Source organism: Fukomys damarensis, unplaced genomic scaffold, assembly GCF_012274545.1.
Source record: "Fukomys damarensis isolate Sample0158 unplaced genomic scaffold, DMR_v1.0_HiC HiC_scaffold_15, whole genome shotgun sequence".
Classification (NCBI taxonomy): domain Eukaryota; kingdom Metazoa; phylum Chordata; class Mammalia; order Rodentia; family Bathyergidae; genus Fukomys; species Fukomys damarensis.
Genome location: NW_022900927.1, coordinates 38228183 through 38240213, shown reverse-complemented (window position 1 = coordinate 38240213; position 12031 = coordinate 38228183). Strand labels below are relative to the sequence as shown.

The window sequence follows — 12031 nt, the reverse complement described above, 5'->3', positions numbered from 1 at the left end:
TATGCCTCTGTGGAGTGGGTCCAAGGACTGGCCCAATCAGGAGTTTGAGAACAGGGGGGAGCAGGTTGTAGGGTTGTTTCAAGGGCACCAGCACAGCTACCTTCCTTACTGGATCTGTTGGCACGCAGTCAGGGAAGTCATGCACCTGCCAGGTGTGCCCAAGCAGGCAGCTGGAGAGACCTCCTCCAGGGTCCTTGGTTCACTAATTTTGTTTTTTAAAGAGGCTAAACTCCCTAAGATATAATGACATTCCCTTATAACTTACCTTTACTATTTCAACAGCCAAAGGATAGAGATGCATTCATATTATATTTCTAGTTTTTGATCACATAAATGCCTTGCTTCCAGGAAATATATAGTTTTAATTTTGAAAATGAATTTATTTTTGTTGCAGTAAAATAATTGGAATGTATAAGAAATGCTGCACAGGAAAAATACAAAATAAACAAAATAAAACTCCTAGTAAATAAGATTTTAACATTTAGTATTCATCCTTCACACTAATACTACTAAAAAAGCTTACCCTCTTCTTTTTTCTGATCCATAGAAATTCTGAACATGTGTTCTCACTCTACTGAAAATGCATACTCCTTAGTACTCTCATAATTTCAAAATGCTATATCTTTTGTTATATTCAAAGAAAAGGAAGAATTTCCCAACTTTATCCAATTACGATTTTTCTTACAAGATGAGTTTGTTTGTTTGTTTGTTTGTATCTTGTATTTTGTGGGGCTGAAGATTGAACCCAGGATGTTACTAAGCATGTACTCTACCTCTGAGTTATATCCCTATCTCTCATCAAGATTTAAAAGATTTGCATGCTTTCTCATGAAGCCCTTCTCATAGGAAGCTCTTATCTGTGCAAATCTATAAATCTCTTTACAAATATCAGGACTTCTTTGTATCTTTAACATATGTATGGCAGAAGAAAGGCTTTTTGTGTTAGTTTTACCAAATGTATTATCAGACAATAATAAACTGAAAAGTGAAAAATTAGTGTATATGTGAAAACAATTATATTTATGATGAGTGAGGTTGATAAATGTCACTCATTCATTCATACAACTACTATGAAAGGATATGGATATAAAGAAGATGCCTGTAGTTTTAAAAATATCTCACGTTGATACATGTTTTATTAATAAATAAAACAACTACATATATCAAGCAGACTTAGATAATTTAAATGTAATACTACTCATATATTTTCCTGTTATATGCATCTTATGTTTACATGTTTATTTATTTCATGCTTAGGTAATAGATATTTAAATTTTACTTTTCATATATTTGATATATAATTAATAATAATAGCTGATAGTATTATAAAGTCTAACATTTTCAAGTTTATGTAAACACATAACTGAAGCTCAAAAAAATTAAATTTTTCTCTCATGCATATAATTAGGTAAGAGTGGTTTCCAAAACACTAACCATCAATTTACCAGTGCTTTTCAAACCTTTGGAGTCAAAATTTTTTTAGAGATATACAATACCATCCTAGCCTGTGAATTCTGATGTTTCCTTTAACAAAATATCCCCATGTGCTTTCCTTTGAGACAATAGTGTTTACTTGATATTCTAAATCTAGATTTTGTGTACTAATTTCTATTTTTATTCATTTATTGTTTTTTTTGTTTTGGGGGGGTGGTACTGGGTATCGAACTCGGGTCCTTGAGCTTGCAAGGCAGGTGGTGGAAGCACTGAGCTAAATACCCAGCCCTGTTTTTATTAATTTAAAAGGAAAACTTTAGGGGTTTGGATTTATCTCGGTGGTTCCACAGCCTGCCTTGTAAGTGCAAGGACCCAAGCTCAATCTCCAGAAACCCCCTTCAAAAAAGAGGAAATTTTTTTTTTTAAAGTTTAAATTACACTATACAAAATTTTGGAAACACACTCCCAAGCTTTTAAAAATACCAATAACTTCTCACAGGAAGTGATCAAGCACCAGACTTCTCTCTCTTCTTTGGAATCCCTGAGCAACACTAGCTTGTTATTTTGTGTCAGTGAAAAATTAGCTTCTTGATGGTCACTAATGAGTTTTGAAGTGTCTGACATGTGATGGGTTATCCTGTGGTATTTACCTTGTTTTGAACTGCAATGAGGTACAGCAGGCTTAATAAACATTTTTATGAGCAAGTTTACCATTTCATTATATATACACTATTAAAAGTTTCATTGATTTGTTGATAAAATATAGCTTTGTATGAATTTCTAAATAATTTTCCAAGGTCTTCATATGTTGCTATTATTAGTGACATAGTAAATGGGAATAAAGGCAACTAATATGCTTTGTAGTTATCGCTGGATATTTCATTTTGGTATGAAATTCATGGCTTTGCAATGATGTATTTAAAGTACAAATGGTTAAATTTATGAGAAAATATTCTATTGAAGTAACTCTATGGCATAATGTTCAATGAAATAGACATAATTATAAAAAAATTCATTATGATGTGAAACATCTAATTATGCTAACAAATAAAAATTGTCACCTTTTTTCTTTTTACTTAATTATCTTTCTCTTCTTTCAGGGAGAGTAAAAATAACATTTAACATTACTGATTTATTGAATTGGTGTATACCTTACTTTCTGTAGTAGGTAATCCTGAAACACAACATTCTCATTCAAGTGTGCAGTTTTGTATTGAGAAAGTAGTCTCAGAAAAACAAGTGTTTGAAAAGTAGAATGTGATAAAACAAAATAGGTACGCAAATTGTGGTCTCATCTGAAAACTTCCTTTAATCTGATGCTTACAAAAAGCTCTAAATCTTGGATTTTCTCACTAAGACAGTCCTGTCTGAGGCCATGTCTCTCTGACTTTCAATTGCTTATTGTCTACTATTTGAAAGAGTGATATCTTAAAATCTCTGATGGAGGCTCTTTAAGTCTTACACTTTGCTTTACTTTTTGGATTAACATATATTAGCCTGTTACTTCATTTCTATACTAAAAATCAATGTTCTTAAATTTTTTATTACTGTTATTGCTTGTATCTAGCTTTATTTATGACTGACTCATGTGGTCATAGATAAAGTTTTAATGGAGGTGGCTGGATCTAGGGTGTGTGATGGAGGGATTAAGGATGTGATGCTAGCATTAAGAATGGGATGTTGGTATTAAGGGAAAGCACCTTGCTATGGGTATCAACAATCAATCAAACTGTAACCTAGATGGGTTATAAAGGGACAGAGAGAAGATTGCTGCTGCTGCTTGTTTCTTTGCTGCCTTTTATCTTCCTGGCTTTGTCTTAACTGTTTCTGGTGATGTTTATCTATGAGAAAATTTGTTAATACCTTGCTCTATTACTCTTTACAACTTTTTAAAAACTATTTCACTGGAAAACAGAATACTATTTGGTTTGAACATAGCTTGTCTTTAGTAGTTTTATATTTAAAGTTAGATTTAAAATTTAAATTAAAAAAGAACAAGTTATCAGGTGAAGCCTGAATGTCTGAAGTATATACTTCAGACTGGATTCAAATATTGAAAATACTGAAAGCTGGATTCCAATAGTGGAATGGGAGGAAATGGAACTGGAACAAATAATGAAAGTTTTACTCCTAGAGCTAACTAGAACATTATACAAACTTATTCCCCTCATCACCTGTTACCACTTGCTAAAGTAGATATCAACAGAAGAGTCACAGGTAAATTAAAGTATATATTTAAATCCAGCAGACAAACAATGAAGATATGATTTAAATTCAAACTTATTGGCCATGAGAGCTAAAGGAAGGCAGATTATACTTTACAATAATAGCAGAGGCACAAAGTAATTGAATTAAATAATTGAATGGAACTTCAGGAAATTTAGAATGCCTCAGCATTGCTGTCCACCTTTGCATGCATCTCACACTTCCATAAGTATTTTTCTGAGCCTGTCACTCCCAGAATCTGTAGGGCCATATATAATATTTACAGAATATAATATAATTTGACTGGCAAAGATAGAATCTGGGTGATAGTACTAATGTAATAATTCACCTCAAATGAATCACACATAAAGTTATATAATTTTATGGTTATACTCATTTATTTTGTGATTGAGCCACAGGTCTGTGTACGAGGGCAGCAATTAGTAATCAGAGGTGAAAATGAGCATCATCATGAACCTACTTCATGAAATGGAGTATAGATAGTCCAAAGCTTTATTCTTTGTCAGGTTCCATAATTTTGGCATCACATGTATTTGGATATATGCAAGTTGGCAGGAACATTTGCATTATGAATCTGTGATATATTTTATTTTGTTTTTGTTTTTGTTTTTGTTTTTTGGGGGGGATTTGAGACAGGGTCTCACTATGTAGTTGAGAAGGACCTGGAACTCACTATGTAGCCCAAGCTGGTCTCAAACTCACAGCAATCCTCCTGCCTCAGCCTCCTGAGCGCTGGGATTACAGGCGTGCACCACCACGCCCGACCTTGTGATATATTTTAAATGAGTTTGAATGATACCAGAGAACAAAAATTTAAAGCACTTTAAATTTAATCTCAATATGCTACTTTCTCAGGAGTAGTAATGTTCACTTTTTAAAAAACTTTAAAAAGCCAAAACCTTCCAATTAGCTGAATCTAAATAATTTTTCTTGACACATTGTATTTATGGAGAAAGTATGTTCTACCTCAAAAACATTAAAATCATTTCTGGAAAAATTTGACTTTGCAAAAATATATAGAGTTTCACAATAAAGTTTACAGAGGAAAATAGCTGATTACATAAAATATTCAATGTGTCTAGGAGAATATCAAAATATTTTAACTTTTTGGTTAAAGTCAGTCATTGATTATACTGATCATCAACAGTTCAACTTGGTCTTCACTATGATGAGTTCAATCCTCCCAAGAATGATTTCCTCAAAAACTCAACATTTTGTAATTTTTAAAATGCTGAGGCCTCTAGGAAATATATCTCTATGAGACTAAAGGCAATATATTTTCAAATGGGTAAAACTAATGACATACTTTCATATATATTAGACAAGAATATAAAATACAAATAATCAATGTAGTCTTTTTAATAAATCATAATTCTAAATATTTGTTGTTTAGCAAATTATATCAGAGAAAAAAATATTTTCTTGCAATATATCACAATAAAAGTTTTCTCAATGAAACAGGAACATAAAAGAGTAAAAAAAAAAAAACCCATTGAAATTTAATGATTTAAAGCTAAGAAAGAAGAAAATAGTCCTTAATGTAAAAATGAAGAAAAAAAATCACAGTTTCTTAAGAGAAAGTACATATAATGAAATCAATAAACTGAAAAAGATATCAAAGGAGTAAAGAATAAAAAATGACTGAAAAATCCATGAATACTATAGTTAAATAATTTAAAAATACTTGTTTTAGAAGGCAAACAAAATTTTTACCAATTATCTTCATAAAGTGTAAAAGGCAGAAATTAGCAATATTGAGAATAATCATGTCATTATAGTAATAACATTTAAAATTTTTGAAAAAGTTTCAACTGCTTTATACACATTAAAAATTAACTGAATAAAACAATTTTCTAGGTAAATCTAATTGGCAACAACAAACTGAGGAAAAAATAGAAAACTAGAAAAAACAATTGTAACAGCAGAAAGTAGATATTAAATATTTATTCAATTAAACACCAATAAGAATTTAGAGTTTGACTTTAACCACATATCAAGGAATAATCATTTGAATCTTAGAAACAGTTCTAAAGACAGAAACAAAGCTGGAAAAATACTTATAATGCATTAAAACAACTAGAATACATTAAGAATAGCTCAAAAAAAAGGCAGAGACAAATATCAATTTATAGCATTCATGAAAACATCATGAATAATTCACAGATGAAATATATTTTGTACTAATTCAATTAATAATGTATTTTTACTATCATATAGTTGCTTAGTTATTAAAAGATACTTCAAATTTGCAAACTTTATCAATGTAATTTACTTTATTCTCAGTTTCAAGACAAATTGCTAGCTAGATTCTGATAATGTAGGAATAAGACACTAAACCATTTATGATATACACAACAAGCATATGAAAACACTTAAAAGTAAGTGAAAATCAGATGTCAAATCATCCTTGGAATAAAAGAAAATAAATTGTGAGAACTGTTTAAATTCTTGTACTGGAAAGTAAACTTAACTTACTGCTTTGAATAACAAATAGACAGAGAATGGGATAAAAACTATAGTGGAAAATTAAATCACAGAAAAAGAAAGCTATAACTTTGAACACTAAATTTCATTTAAAAAAGTATTTGCCCAAATCTTAGACTGACTCCAAGTGATGTTCGTGTAAGAAAGACTTCAAGAAAACCTGCTACAACAAAATAAATATTGTCTTGCTGCCTACTACTGGTAAGATAAATTTTGTAGTTCAAGTCTTGAAGTTTCAGTCTTTTCCATTTTACTTATTTTCTGTACAACAAAATAAGGAGTTTTTAAGAAAATAGAAAGCCCGTGTTGTATGTCATTATATCATTGAGAATACATTGTAGAATTTATTGTGTTGAAAGATTTAAGAAAATGTGAATAAAATATTTTTAAAGGCTATTCTCAAGATGATGCAGATGTTAAAATTAGCAATCTATTTAAAGCAGATGCAAGTTATGACCATGCCCAAGGACATATACTGAGATGAATTAAAGGAGGGTTAAATAAATGAAATAATAATAATGTTCACTAATTGAAAGTTTCTATATTATTAGGTGAGTTTTCCTCAAATTCATTTGTAGCCTCCCAGAAATTCCCATCAAAATATTAGTATGCTTTTTCGGTAGAAATTGTCAAACTTTCTATAATTTATATGAATTTAAAGGACCTAGAATACCCATAATACCTTCAAGAAAGGACAAACTTAGGGAAATTAAATTTGGAGATTGCCCCAAAAGGAATTCAGTGAAACGTGTATTTTAACAAATGACAATGAAAGAATTTGAAAACTATATAAAAAAATCATGAACTCCAAGCCATAATAAGCAACATGTATGGATCAGGGCCCTTAAAATGGGTAATAGACAAATATATACCCAATATCTTAAAACTTTAAGGAAAAAAAACAGAGAATATAAAATTTATGAACTTGAATTAGACAATGTTTCTTAGGTATGTCCCACACAGGAGTTCAAAAAGATGAAATACTTGACACATTAAACTTCATCACAATTAACAATTTTGGGTCTCTGAAAGTTGCTAAAATATGGGAAATTTTTGCAAATTACCTATGTGATTTCAGATTGGCATTTAGAATATATAAACATTTGTCATAAATTTATGGGAGAATGACAGAGTTTTTTTTTAATATGAAAAACAGTATCAGTATTCTTCTGAAGTACAGTCATATAAAGGAACTGTGATGGTTAGACAAGTGTCTCCAGAAGGTCCATGTTTTACAATCCTGGTCTCCACTGCAATAGTTTTGGGAGGTGGGTTGAACCATTACAATGTGAAGTCCAGTGAGAGAGCCTTGGGTCATTGAGACTGTGCCCTTGAACAGGATTGTGGGACTCAGGCTATTCCATCTCTCTTACCTTCTACTTACTAGGTCAATAGTTCAGCATTTTTTTAAAATTTTTGTTTGTTTTTTGTTTTTGGCTTTTTGTTGTTGTTGCTGTTGTTCTACCATGTGCTTGTACCATCATGTGCTGCCTTGTCACAGGCCCAAAGTTATGAGGTCAATTGGTAATAAGTTGAAATTTCTAAATCCACGAACCAAAATAAACTTTGACTATAAGTCAATTGTCTCAGGTGTCTCATTATAGTAATGGAAAGTTGACTAGATAGTTCTAAAGGCTCATATATTGGCGAATTAATTTTGTGACTTTTTTATTTTTCAACATGATGACCTTGATAGGTTCTTTGAGGCAGAACTCTTAACAGCAGACATTCCCTGCCTAAGCCTGTAGAAGTTTCTAGTTCTTATTCTACATCACACTCAGCTTTCAGCAATTTGTCAAAATTACCATGTAAGCGGCACTACCAGTTTATGATTCCTGCAGTTTCTGTTATATATAAGCAGACCTCAGCTGTGCCTCTATGCATTTGACTCTCTCTCCAGATTTCAAAGTGTCAGTATTCCTTAGCATCTTCATTTTCTAAAGTTAGAAAAGGTTATTGATTTTCCATTTTCTCACCATTTTTCTTATTGTAAAGTAAACTCATAACTTCTAAGCTCTTTTTATGCTGGAATTATTATTTACTTTTAAAAAAATTATACCTGCTATGTGGCTTTCACCACTCAAACACTGCTCCTGAGCTCCGAAGAGGACACTAAGGCCACGCATGATGAACCATAGCTCTTTGCAACTTCCCTCTGCTGACAGCTGAATTAAAAAGCCTGCTAGTGTTCAGTGCCAGGCTGTGTTGCTATAAAATTTTCAGTTACAACTGATATTGAAATCATCTGGATTCGATAATCAGGGAGAAATACATGATGTCTAATTGCTTGTTTTTCTTGTCTATAATTTATATCTATAGTATTATGAATCTTTAGACATAGAAGAAATCTCAGATGTCATTAAGAGGTTCACTTGACCATCGAGCACTTGAAAGGTGCCAGTCCAAATTTAAATACACTATGAATATAAAGTATATAACAGCTTTCTTGGCTCAATACGAAAGAACCAAAAGAATGAAAGTATCTTCTTAATATTTTAGTAGATAATATGTTGAAATTATAATATTGGATTTATTAAGCTAAATTACTAAATTAACATTACATATTTCTTTCTTTATAAAATAGAGCTTCTAGAAAGTTTACTACATGTGTGGCTGATTCTAGCCCACGTTGTATTTCCAGTTGTGCTGATCTACACCAGTATCAGAAAAGTAGGAGTCAAACAGTAAATATTGAAGGTTGAATTGAAAATATGTTAAAATCATATATAATTTATGTTGCTTATTCTTTTCTTTTTCCTCCCCTTCTTCTTTCCTTCTTCTTCCTCCTTCTTTAATTTTTAAAATATTTTTTAAAGTATTCTTAGCCTAAGAATTATAAGTAAAATAGCAGGTCAACTATGGGACATATTTGATCTTAGTGAGACTTTAGTTTTCTGACTCTTAACTTATTCATCTTGTATTACACAGATATGTAAACCAACTTCAGACTGTCATATTATACATTCTTGTCTGTACAGTTCATGATTAAAAGGGGCCTGGAAGCCAAATTTGAGTCAACTGGGATAATGTTCTTTCCAATACAATGTAAAATATTTATGGTTAAGGATTATAAATCTTTCTTCTATTTCCCTAACTATACCCTGCTGAAAAACTTTGTGTTCATTACAGAAGTTCTTTCAGCATAGACATATTTTAGTTAATTGTTGGTCAATATTACCAACTTTACTTTTCATGAGTGGTTTGTGAAATTATTTTAACATCAAGTTTAATTTGGTAACCAAAAGAATACACCTTGCTTAAATTCCTTACATTTTCTAATGCATTTATTTTGTCTTTGCTAAATTAATTCTTCCCTGAGGTGCTACTACTGAGCTCAGCTTCATCTACTGAGCTCTTCAACCACGTTCTTCATCAAACTGTTTAATAGTTGTCTTTCTCACTCACCAATAGTATTTGGGGATTGCTCTCAGGAGGCTCAGAGCATAATGTAATTATCCCATATTGAAGGACAACTTCATACAATAGAATTATTTTCAAACCCAAAAAACAGAAGTGTGGTTTTGGTGCCACTCTCAAATTGAAGTATTAAATTGAAACTCTTCAGATTTGCTACCTTTTGTAGTGCAAACAATGTTTGAAATAATAGCTTTTTCCCTGAGTTTCTTAGTATCCATGATGTATATTAGATCCCGCTATTTTGTGATAGGCATACATATCGACAAATAAGCCTCAATTATCTTAACTCAATGAGATTTGTGAGTTTTTTGTTATTGCAACATAACATGTTTTCCTGAGAGTTAGACCCCTAACCCATAGACTGAAAACAATGGATGCATCAAAGGGGGAAGGAGGAGCTGGGTATGGTGGAGCAGACCCATAATCTCAGCACTATGGAAGACTGAGCTGGAGAATTACAAGCTTGAACCCAGCCTCGGCAACATAATGACTTAGAAACCTTATCTCAAAAACTAATAAATAAATAAATAAACAACCTAAGTATGAATGAAGGTCCTGGGTTCAATTTCCTGTACTGGAAGAATAGATTTAAAAAATACTTTATTTCTATTTCATAGGTCATCGTCTTTTGTCAGAGCACCTCTCTGCAAAATGTAATGTATCACATTTGTGAGAGCCTAAGGATACTAAATCAGTTACAGACCACTTGCCTAGCATGTCTGAGGCACCCAATACAATCCCCAAGACCCCCCCACACCCAATCTCACTGAACTAATGTCAAGGTGTAGTTAGAAATGGTTCCATCTAGAGGTCAGAAGAGAACAGTGTGCTTCTCCTTTTATCATGAGCATATATTTCCTGGCTTGTGCCTACTTTCTCATCTCTCTTCAACCTCTTACTTCCATTGTAACATCTTACTCTCTGAGTTTCTGACTTGATTTCCTCTCGTAGATCATTCTGATTACATATTGGCTGTGGTTATATAACCCACGATTATTTGCAATTCCAAAATATTTAATTTAAGGTCATGAATATATTTAGGGAAGCCATTTTTCAGCCTACTATAATATATACAGTGACGAGTATTATGTACAGTATATAAATGTGGGAATTGTAAGGAGAATTCTAGAACAGGAAGAACTAACGAGAGTTGGTGTTAATGTACAATAAATAGATGAAAAGAAGATCCTTTAATGTGTTGCAGGGTGATTACTGAGAGCTTTATGAAGAGAGTGGTTAAATGTGATGGATCCCCAACTCCAGAGAGATAAAGCATTTGGGTGTACTTACTGAATGTAGTATGATCTAATAGAATTATGAAGCAAACAAGCAAAATCAAAACATATCATTACAGATATCTAATGGTAAGTGTGGTAGCAGATGAAGAAAAAGGAGAAAAAAGGTGAGATTCTATCCATACACACACACACAAACACACACACACACTCTTATCCATATGTATATACACATACACACACACACCACACACACGTGTGTGTGCATGCCAGCATCCTATCTCCAGGATAATTATAACAGGTTATGGGATCCATTTTGCATGAGATGTCATCACTGGGAAAAACAGGGAAAGATTTGGGCTTTATTGACTTTGAGTGGTTATTAACAAAGCTGAATGTGAGGTGAAAGGCTGTATGATATGATTTCACTGATTTATCATTTGTAGTTATGTGTTTATTGGCTTCTGCTGTGTAAGTCTAGTAATCAAGATTATTTGAATTGATTGGCATATGCAAGTTAGGAAAGAACCTAGAAAAGAGAGCTAGAGATAATCACTACTTTCTGATATAGTATTAATCAGCTTTTGGACAACAAATTACTTGAATATGTCTTCTCAATAAAGTAGCCATCATTATTATCATCCTCATTAACAATTAACAATAACAGTATCATGTCAATTCTGACTAAGAAATTCTGATGCGTATTTAATATTTTAATGTTGGCTGGAGCACGATTCTGTTTAAAAAGTCTAGTTTGGAAAGTAACTTGCGGTCAGCGATTTTAGGTGAGGTTATAATATCCCCTTTCCAACAAAAAAATCGTGATCTGAATATGAAAGAAGTATGTCTAACAATCATTAGATTTATCAAGTCAATTTCTATGTTTATAATGTGTATTTGTTCCATAATATAAATGAGCAAACGTATGAAATTTTTTGTAATGAAATTAAAGCAACTAATATAAAGAAGCACATTTAAAGTAGAGATGTTTATTAACATCCTTAACATCTACCCTGACACACTGAAATGTTTTTTTTTAGTGTGCACAGGTATGGCTGTGAAAATAGATATTCTTGAATTTCAACCTGCAAAAATGCTAGCATTAATAAATATGCAGGTGGTAGTTTTGTGAAAATTCAGTTAAGGATGTTATTTTTCTATAAACAAAGTTTTTGCTCATTATATGTTACTTCATATGATAAATTCTGCCAATCCTAGAGTTAATAAGCCAGAGA

At 31.9% G+C, this 12031-nt stretch overlaps 1 long non-coding RNA gene across 1 annotated transcript in view; it reads left to right on the top strand.

The window, feature by feature from the left end:
* LOC104857553 overlaps positions 1 to 10924 on the top strand; it is a 40802-nt gene extending 29878 nt beyond the window's left edge. Inside the window, exons 3-4 of the long non-coding RNA XR_778884.1 lie at positions 8729 to 8814; positions 10766 to 10924. This is a non-coding gene — a long non-coding RNA (uncharacterized LOC104857553). The remainder of the gene's footprint in view (positions 1 to 8728; positions 8815 to 10765) is intronic.
* The last annotated feature ends 1107 nt before the right edge of the window (positions 10925 to 12031 follow it).